The sequence below is a fragment of the Oreochromis niloticus genome, linkage group LG17, assembly GCF_001858045.2.
Source record: "Oreochromis niloticus isolate F11D_XX linkage group LG17, O_niloticus_UMD_NMBU, whole genome shotgun sequence".
NCBI classification, from domain to species: domain Eukaryota; kingdom Metazoa; phylum Chordata; class Actinopteri; order Cichliformes; family Cichlidae; genus Oreochromis; species Oreochromis niloticus.
In genome coordinates, this window is record NC_031981.2 from 1,931,286 (window position 1) to 1,942,456 (window position 11,171).

The 11,171-nt window shown below is 44.4% G+C and overlaps 1 protein-coding gene across 2 annotated transcripts in view; it reads right to left on the reverse strand.

Annotated features, from left to right (window-relative positions):
* The window catches only part of ano8b (anoctamin 8b), a 37,707-nt gene that overhangs the window by 25,498 nt on the left and 1,038 nt on the right, over positions 1–11,171 (reverse strand). The gene's annotated exons all lie outside the window — the stretch shown is intronic.

Below are 11,171 nucleotides of genomic sequence, written 5' to 3' on the forward strand. Positions count from 1 at the left end.
TGTTTTATGTGTAGCTATTTGTGAGTCCGTCCCTAGCTAGCACAACAAAGCAGTTTAAACTAAATCTGTTTTAATTGTTGAAACAAGTTGTGGATTAATTCATTTACACTCTGCCCAGCTCTGCTGGTTGTTGCCGATGACTGTAAAAAATATGGACGACGCGGCTTCACTTCCTCCCATTGTGTAAAAATGAAGCCAAAATATGCAAATTTGGATCTAGAGTCTGCGCAGTAGTAGCCACGGATGGAGCCGTGGTATGAAACTCCCACCCACAGACATACGTCAGTACAACCCCCTCTTAACTTTTACGTAGCCTGGCCATTCTCCTGCTGGTTGCACTACACAAATTTTCCAGAAGGAGAAAGACCCATTAAAACACTGTAATTACAACAGCTAAGATTCATACTTTGAAATTCCCACATCTCAACATGCCGTCATTATTAAAAGATAAGTAAAGAGGTTTTTTTGTTAACGTCAACATACCTGTTAAAACATGGTGCTTAGCTAAACTATCAGTATATTTTATACGATTGGTTGTTGCCAACAGGGGGGGCTGCAGAGCGCCCTCTGGTGGATAAACCTCGCAACATCAACGCTCATAACATAGTTGAATGGTGTTTCTCCCATCTGTTCTTAATGCTGATACCAATATATCAGCCAATTTATGCATCTCCACCACCTGCAAAAGGCAAGTAAAAGGTTGTTGGTTCGATTCCAGCCACAGACACAAATCCCCTTTGAGGCTGTGGCATCAAACAGAGAGCAGAGCTCCTGACTGTGGCCACCTCCTGTGGCAACGCAGCAGTAGCTTCATATCAGTTCTACTCATAGTGACAATGATAACATGCTAGTTTTTAGCAAGCATGTTTTTGCACCAAAGCATTTTCCAAACATGGGATAAATAAAGTATCTAATGTTATCCTGACCCAGTGACACAGTCTCCTGATGGTGCTGGATTAAAATTATAATGACTGTGTTTCACTGTGTAGACGCCGAGAGTATTCATATTTAATGCTGAATTACAGTTGTTAGGATATCTAATTCAAAACTACAAGTATGAAATATTTAGCTTGAGAATATTAAGGAGATGTAAAAGGAAAAAAAACCTCAGGGTTTGTTTGCAAGTCTGTTGTTTTATTGAAAACAATTTCCATAAAATTTTATTGAAACTTGTGACAAATTGGTCCAAAGGAGACACATAAGTGCAGAGAGCTGTCCTGAGATAAAAGCACTTATCGATGACGTCGCTCAGATTATGATTTCTGTGTTTGTTACACGTTTGTGACAAATGGGATAAAGACGCGAATGCCCGTGGATGTCAGAACTCTGGTTTCCTCATTAACAGACGCAGGGAGGATAACAGAGACTCATCCTTGGCTTCAAAATGACAATGATTGTTTATGACACTGGAGCCGCCTGTGGCTGAGAGCCAAGAGCACGTAGGAAGAAAAGAGCCCCACTGCTCACGTGGCAGAATAATCAAAGCATGGCGTTTCCCATCCCGGCGTCTTTCTACCCTTTACATCACTTCTTTGCCTGCACTTCAAACCTAGTCTCTCTAAATGTGACGCCTTTATTTCCGACTCTCTTTCCTCTGCCAAGTGGGCTAATCGCTGGTTCATTTCAGGTTAGCTGGTTAATTTGAATGAGCAACCTCAGCGAAACAGCAGAGAAGCAGGGACTGGGCTGTTGTTTACAATATAAAACCAGGGGCTGTGTGCATTCATCAGGTAATAATCATAAACAGAAGCCGGCGCCAAATCCCTCTCGTGCCCGGTCGGTGCAGTACGCCTTCAGACGGCCACAGACTGGTTATCTAACTGCATGAACTGAACATTGTCAAGCAGGGATTACGAATTATGAATAAGTGAGTGGTGATGATGAATATAGTGGACTGAATAGCACCCTTTGTGAAGCAAACAAACCTCCTTGTTGAGCAGTGGACAGCTGCCAGTGTGGAGGAAGGCTTTTCTGAGGGACACGGAGCAAAAAGGACATGAATTACAAAAGGCAACGTGTGCAAGTGGGCAAGTGGGCCTTTGTGAGCTGTACGCAGCAACGTTTTTCACTTAAGTCACAGATTAGATGTAGTTCTGGCTACATTTGATCACAAAATAAACAAACTTGCTAAGCGCTGACAACGTTGTTAGTTTCTGGTGAAGAGTTTGACGTGGAAGAAAAAATATTCAGAGATGTTATTTGAGAAAACATCGATTCGCTTCGTTTGGATACGTCACAAACGTCATGAATACGAGTTCTCGATGTGTAAAAGCCATCACCTTATCTAAATGAGGTGCAAGGTGAAATCTGGGCAAAGTCCTGCTGATGATGATTTTACGGAGAATCAATACGACCTTTTATCCAGACATCACGCAGAGGGCCGTATGGACGACTGAACAGCTGAGGCACTGAGAGAAAACAGACTCATACATTTTTAAAAAGCTTTAACAGAGAGCATTAGTGTGCAAAGTACACGAGCCCTGTTATTGTGAAAGGGACTGACTTTACTTTAAAGTTCAGCAGTCGTTTCGGTGGGACCGAGCTATTTGGGGAAGGTTGATTGAATTGTTGTCAGATCCTCTGAGATTGTATTCGCAATGACTCAGAGGATCCAGCTCCTACCAGCATCCCGGAGGATCAGAAAACACTATTAATCATTTGATAATCAGATACTGTGGTGCAGTGAGAGATCCCAGTAAACACTGGGCAAACTGGGCGTTTTTATTCATGTCAGAAAGCATAAGGGGGGGATAATTAGATCATTTAGAGAAAAGGTACTATAGTCAGTCAGTCTGACGGAGCTGTGTCTGTATGATGGTACCATACTCTATTCAAGGACAGGAAAGCCGGAAAGGAGGCTCCGAGTGGGATCAATACCCCGGAGGAACCAGTGATTATTGGACATAACGACACCATTGCTCCCATTTCCTTTCCCACTCAATTACAAGCAGAAGAGGATATCATTAATGACTTCGTCAGCTTTGATTTCTTTTTCAAAAGGAAACATGAGGAAATGCAGCAAATCATCATAATTCATTTAGCCTGGCAGCGCACAGAGAGAGATGTTGGGAAGGTCAGTTAGGCCACCGTGCACGCAACAAGGCAGAAATCAGATCTCTCCAAGAAGCTAACACAGTTTAAACAGATGCAGCTGAACTCAGGGAAATGGATTCTTACTGGTCGGCGTGAGGCCTAATTCAAATTCAAAGTCACAGCATCTCTGAGCTGCCGAATGCTCTTTTGTTAAAAGGGGGCCACACAGTCGCACTCAAAGACCCTCACACAAACGTTAGGTGCTCAGCTGCCGCCTGAATAAACAGTGATCGGGAGAAACGCGAAAACGGGAGATCGCCCTCTCTCACAGCCAAATACAGTAAATGGTAAATGGACGGGTTCTTATATACCGCTTTTCTACTCTGAGCACTCAAAGCGCTTTATACAACTAATTCATTCACCCAATCACACAAGCACTTTCTCTAAGCTGTTAGTGCCTATCTAACATTAGTAGCTTGCCATCACCAGTGTGTGAATGTGTGTGTGACTGAATGTAGTGTAAAGCGCTATACAAATGCAGGCCATTTACCATTTAACATTCATGCACATTCACACTCCGATGGATGCATCGGAGAGCAACATGGGGTTACTATGCCCAAGGATATTTGGCATGCAGACTGCGGGGAAGCCAGGAATCAAACCACCAACCTTCCAATCAGTGGACCTGCTCTACCGCCTGAGCTACAGCCACCCCAAATACAGGTGTTATAGTCATGGCGATGCAGATCCTGTCCCTCGGCGCGCTTTGCCATGACGAACGAGCTGGAGTAAAAGCTACCAGGAAGACAAAGGGCGCGTAGCCGCAGAGGACACACTGAGTTTGTGCTCCTTTCGTGATGATGTAGACTCAAGAGTAAAGATAAGCAAGGAGAAAAGAGAAAACGGAGGAGGAAGAAACCTCTGCTCCATCAGAGCTGGAACTGTGTGTTCCTGTTCAGCTGTGGACTTTCACCACATTCAAGTTCTCATTAAAGGCACAGGCCAAGATCTGACTCACGTTTTTCAGATAAGGAACAAAGGACGCAAACAAAGAACGAGGAATGAAAATTACCTCATTACACTCATTACTAATTACACACTCTTCAACCCCACAAGCCTATCAGGCTGTACAGACTCATGCTACGCGGCCGAGCTTTATTAAAGGTTCAAAACCTTTAAAGACTTCAAATATGTCAATATGTCAAACTCTGTAAACAAACAATAATACATAAATGAAGAATATTTCCATCCTGTAGAAGAGAACAGCTGTGAGCGTATGGAGGCTTAAAAGACATATAATGGTTTCATTGTTGGTTGGAACAGTTGATACACAATATACACTCACCAGCCAGTTTGTTAGGTACACCTATTCAACTGCTCATTAACGTAAATATCTAATGAGCGAGTCGCGTTGCAGGAATTCAGGACGTTCAGGGACGTAAACACAGCCAAGACGGCCTGCCGTAGTCCAACCTGGCTGGACTCCTCCGCAATGGAGGAGAAAGAGGAACTAGCCAATGAGCAGCAGTTCTCTGCCAAGAACAAACATGGAGCATTTTAACAGGACATTCAAAGAAAAGCCTGGAGCGACGCTCTTATCTGTCATCTACAGCTCTGAGCTTTGTGCTCATATCAAAGCAACAAAACAATGTTTTTTTACACTCACACATGAGCGACTTTCTCTTCAGTTTGGAACAAGAAACCCTGATTCTGATCCTGATTTGCACTAAACCAGCTCCATGTCTCCCTTACATGAAACCAAATCACATATACACACACACACAGAGCCGTGTCAGACAACCAGGGTGACAAGCACCTCGAAGAAAAACCAGACAAGTAATCACAGGGAGCTGTAACATTTCTGACTTTGCTGTACGTCAGACAGACGCTGTCTGCATTCAGGCTGCTTCAGAGGGGTGAAGGACACGACCGTGAGGACTGATTGATCAAGTTTAGTGGCTGAAACAAAATGAGTCACAGGAGGGTATTTACTGAGAACCGTGAGTGATAGATAGGACAAGAACCAACGTTACTGTGCTTTAAAACTGTCTCCGTGCTAACACTGACATGAATATGTCCGGCTATGAGCTTCAGGAGAAAGAGCATCCCTCCCTGGTGAGTCGTACACTACGCTCTGACAAACCTTTAGTCTTTGTGGACACTGCGGAGCAGCCAGTGTAGAGCAGTTTCCTACGACTGCGACAGGAAACAGCATTCTTCACCATGGTCACTGTATTTCTCCTGGCTTTGCTTAGCAACTGACGAGAAAACGAGGAAATCAAATCCAGGCCTAGTCAGTGCAGTCGCACAGGATAAAGGGCACGCTGACCCAACTCATCTCAGTCCTCGTATTTATGTTTCTTCCTTTCAGGAATGAGATATCAGCCGGCACAGGACCGAGCTTTGATCACAGAGTGGAGCCTAAACCCGCTGATAAGGTTTCTGCATTGTGTCACTGCTTCCACACAAACAGGAGGACGGGCAACACCAGCAGCGCTGCTCTGCACGCCTCACACGCATTAAGCTCCGGAGTGTGCATTATCGTTTTCTGCGTGCAGGACCGATAATCTTCATGGCTATAAATGGAGGAGCGTAAACTTCCAGAGGCCATGAATGGAGTTTTCGAAGTCGCTTGGCTAGAAGCAAAGAGGCATTACGGATGATATGATTAAGCCATTAAAAACTTGAGAATGTAGGGCAAGTGAATCACTGCTGGCAAGACAGACGGTTTATCGCAGCTCTGGGAAATTATCTGTAACTTCCTAAAACATATCTGCATCTAATGTTGTTGGATACACACAAACACCTACACAGCAGGAAGCCTGATAATGAAAGTTATGTGTGTGCTGGAGCATCTCTGCAGTTTAAAAAAAAGCCACCAACAAGCAGGTAACAAGAAGGTGAGGGCGGGGCCACACTGACCAAGGGCGGGGCCACACTAACCAAACGCTAAAGGGATAAAAGTTCATCAGAGCGGATAGCTCTCAGTTTGTTTTAGGTTTCCTTTAGTTCGTGTTTCAGTTTATATTACTGACTTTAGCTCATGGGCTGGTCCCAGTATGGCCTACAGTGGGCTGGGCCAGTAAAACCACCACACATATTTAAAGGTTACCTCCGAAAGCCTGCGTTAGAAAAAAGAAATAGAAACAATCTCTGTTTTCTCAGGTCCATCATTCGACTCATTCTGTCACAAAGGTCCAATAATGATGCTGTTCCTTTCACGCACTGCAGAATCAGTGCAAAGACAGCTGTGTCATCAGGCCACTGCACTAAAGAGTTATAGCAACTTATCATTTAAGGTCCTTTAAAGTTGTTTTTGTGAACGTGCGGCTACCAGGGAACGTTTTTGTGTTGCTTTGTGTGGAACAGTTTGAGTGTGGAGTTAAAGCAGGGTCCAAACATAAAGCACTTCAAAAAGAGGAAATCCACCGAAGAGGAAAACTTTCAGTAAATGTCTCGGTTCAGTAAGTTGCTGCTTCATTCTTATTCAGATGTTACAGTGGAAACTGGGGGTCGTTGGCTTTAATGTGTGGAGTTATGGAGTTGTAAAAACGAAATAATATGATGATAATTTGTATTTTACACAGTTTAATATTCAGTGTTATTAGAAATATGTCTATTGCTGATATATTTCGGATAAGGATGGAGTTAAATAAGCGTGCACTTCTTCCCGCTCCTTTTGGATATGTAAACTGAGAATAGATGGAGTGTATTTTGCTTTATCTTCTATAGTTTTTTTCTTAAATGACTTTCTGTATATTGTTTACATCAGGGGTGTCCAACTCCTGCAGGTTTTAGACGCGTCCTTTATCTTGACCTAAATGACCTCCTCAACATGTCCTGATGGTCTCCGGAGGCCTGGTGATGAACTAATCATCTGATTCAAGTGTGCTGACCCTAAACCCTGCAGGACAGCGGCCCCCGAGGCCTGGAGTTGGACACCGCTGCTTTACATGATCAGATTAAATTGAAAAAACAAAAGAAAGCAGATCTGTTCAGTGAACAGTGTCGATAACTCCTTATGCCAGATTTAAGACTCCTTTAACAATCTGGGGAAGCTCACTTTGTTGGAACTCACAGGAATCCTTTGTAGGCAGTCTGACATTTTTCTGGCACACACAAAGATCCACTGTTTCCACAAACACACCGCCGCTGTCATCATCGACAGAAAATCATTGCAGCATTAACTGCAGTGTTTAATATCATCTGGTCGGCAGCTTGACTTTAAATGATCCCAATTTAAAGGCAAGCTGCTCGTATAAAGAGCGGGCCGTTTCATTTTATAGTCAGGCCGACGGTCTCGGGAATACTCGCAGGAAACGTCTCGCACCATCAAAAGCTGGTTCGCCAAAGCGATCAGTCAGCTGTGCGTGCGTGTGACGTAACAGGGAAAGGCTGATAAAGCTACAGCATCGCAAGCAGCAAGGTCACCCCACACAGAGGCATTTTTCCTTGACTGCTAATGCAGCTAATGTGCAGCTCAGCGCTTACACCAGAAGGCGAGGAGAGAGGGAGGAACAGGAAACACATCTCTGTGGAGCGTGCGATGAAGATCGGGGGACACAGGCGAGGAGGCAGATGCAAGAGAGACATTAAGTTCAGAGTCATTAGGCACAACGCATTGCTGTCATTATATCATACTGCACGACATTCATCAGCCCTTTCATTACGAAGCCGTGGGAGGGCACAAAAGCAGAGGCTCGTCTGCCGCTGCTGTGAAAAGCAGCTCTTCTTTTAGGAAGTTCAGTGGGATGCTTTCCCCTCACGCTGCTGTATTTAAAGCAACCTGTGTGACACTCAACCTGACTAAATCTGTCTGAGGTAAAGCTGAGGCATTCAACTCGCTGAAGAGGCGAGAGAGAGCCGGAGATACAGCGAGAGCGGCGCTCTGGCATAGAGTGTACGGCTGACTGCTTAATATGTTGTTCTCATGAGGACGAGGCCAGACAAGTTTACAGGGATAGAAATGGGCCGCTCCAGTCTCCCCACTGGATCAGACTAGAGTTTCAGATAAAGCAGGGGTCCAAGAATGGTTTCGGACTATCACCTGTGAACTTACTGTCAAATGTATTTCGATTTTACATCAGATAAATGATCACACGGGTTTTCCTGTCATCACAAAGTTACATTTATCTTTATTCCCAAATTCTGGGCTAGTTTATAAAAAAAAAACCTTCCACATTTACAATCCACTAACTGGTGTTTGGGGTCAAAAGAAGCTTTTAACAGCACCATGAAAAAAGTGAACCATTATCAGTGCAGGAATAACCTCAGCGCATACGTGTCCTTAATCCTAAACCACAAATTGCATGGCCTAATTTCCATAACAAATCTTATCAACACTGGCCTCAGAGGGAACACAAACTAATTGGTGAGGCGTTAACGTTGGGGCCTAATTAATCCTTGAAACGCGGGCTTTTGAGTTTTGAGGCTACAAAGGAGGATGGCTGCGAGGATCAAAGTCATGCCAGACTACTGCGGTGGGAGAGATTAGCAAAATACGGTGGAGGCACGGAGACAATGGAGCATCCGAGCCTTTCGGTTCCAGAGCGCAACCAAGACCTCAGCTGCACGAAGAAGTCACCCTGCCCTTGTGCTTTGCTCGCTGACTGACACTGACACGTGCGGGGGCGTTATGTGATATCGTAGTAATGCCACTGAAGTCCCAGAGCCTCTTTTTCATAACCCATGCAGGAGAACAGACACAGGAAGGAGTTACAGTCACTGCTGCAGTAACTACTGATAGCTGGATAGCGGGTTGTTGTTTTTATTTCATAGTTTGTGACAGATGTGGGTGATTATGAGTTTAGTAAGCATGCATGTTGTTTATGCATGACAGTGACCAAACTAAAGGAGAAGGTTAGGACAAAAAATGTAGCTGATTCCCTAAAAACACAGTAGCTGTTGCAGGGGTGTCCAACTCCAGGCTTCGAGGGCCGGTGTCCTGCAGGTTTTAGATCTCACCCTGGGTCAGCACACCTGAATCACATGATTAGTTCGTTACCAGGCCTCTGGAGAACTTCAGGACATGTTGATGAGGTAATTCAGCCATTTAAATCAGCTGTGTTGGATCAAGGACACATCTAAAACCTGCAGGACACCGGCCCTCGAGGCCTGGAGCTGGACACCCCTGAGCTATTGGCTGCATGGTTTTCCCTTTGTTTATGTAATTAACAAGTATTTATTATAAGTAAATGGGGCAGGTCACTCCAAAATCTTATAGTTATTTCAACTTTTATATAAAAATAGGAGAACAAAATGGCAAATCTGCAGAAAAATACATTTGAAACTCTGCAGCAGTGTCTCTTTTCAGAAATCCTGACCCAGTTACTCAAAAACAATACACAAACCTTTACGTAGGAACTATTTTCTCTCACCTAACAGCCGATGGAAGCTTGCAGCTCAAATTTAAGCTCAGCTTAGGGGAACAGCATTAATGTTTACATCGTGTCACACTGCCATGAGCGCGAGCCTCTCGTCACGGGTGAAGGCACTCTTGCTTCTGCACGGCGATACAGTTCACATTCTCGAATATGGCTCCATCATATTTAAGGGAAAGCACACATGTCTGATAACTCCAACACTGGGAGCTCACAGCAGCACAGCTCAGAGGAAAAACATTGGATTTCGTGGTGAACTACCCCTTTAAGAACTGCTTCATGGAAACGTCACTGCATCATTTCATCATCGCTGCTATCTGTGAAACAGTCTTCATTCACTGAACGACTGCAGGTGTAATAGTAGAGCCAGATGTGCTGTGAAAATCCTCACATTTCCCACTATTTGCTTCTCTACATGCATGTTTCTGTAATGCTGGGGAAACTATTACACTAAAGTATCTGTTTTCATGTAGATTCCCACACTGTAGATGGTTTTGAAGTTTAACCATCCATCTATGTTCTTATGCTTATTTAATTCAGGCTTGAAGAGGATGGGCCAGGAGCCAGAGCCTATTCCAGCTCGCTGGACAGGTCACCAATCTGTCAGAGGCAGAAAACCATCCATGCTCACGTACTGAGATTCACCAATCCCCCTGTTTGTGCTGGAGTACCCAGAGAGAGCCGATGGGGGAGAATGTGCAAACAAAACCAAACAAACCTGGATTCAAACCCAGCACCTTCTTAAGTGAGGCAACAGTGCTAACCACCTCACCACCTGCCACACATGTTGATGTTTATTTCTACACATAAGATTCTCGAGCACAGATGAGAACAATAAACATCTCCGAGCCTATGTCACAGAAACCTTTGGAAGCATTATGTCTGGCGTACAGCTAATATAAAACCTCTTTTAGTTACTGTCCCTGCACTGTGGGAAGCACGGGGACTTTCTATAATCTCATTTCTTCTCTTATTAAACTTAATAAACATATAGAGTCAAACAAAACCAACATCTGAATAAAACTGTGATTCCTCTGACTGATCTGAAGATTAACAACACAGTGTTAGAAGTCTGATCAAGCATTCAATGCTAGCTTTCTGTACAGCTCTGCATACTTGATACTATTTAGATTTGTCCCACACATGTTTGTAGACGGCCTCTAGTTAAAGCCCTAGTCTCTTCTCTTTGCCCCGGCACTGCCTCTAGCTTGTCGAACCACCGTAAAGTTGAACTCATCTCCATTTCACCGGCCCTCCAACAGCCTGTAACCCATTCAAGGACCACTGGGTGCCACCCTCTCAACTGGATGACAGGTTGCTCTTCCATTCGGCAGCTGCCTGCTCAGGTTACCTCGACCAAGAGTGGAAAGAAGGTCTCATCTGCTGACAGCCCACTGCTCCACTGCATCACTCTGCAGCAGTACTCACAGGAGGCACGGAGGCTGTCTCTGCACCCCGCATGCAGGAAAACAATCCTGCCTTGGCAGCTGAGGCTCCCTGTCCCAGCTAATATTGTGGTCTGATCCAAAAATAGCCTCACTTGTAAATCTTGCAAAGAGACAACTAAGATATGGGCTGTTCAAATCCACTGTCAGAGGCACGGAGTATTAACATGAAGCAGGTTGATTCTGTTTATCCTTTGTAAATAAAAAGGAGGGAAAAGTCGATTTTATGATTTTTATTTTCTTGCAGCCTCCAATACAAGAACAGCACCGGAGACCAAAATACAATTAAATGTGAGGAGGTGTGAACCAAGAA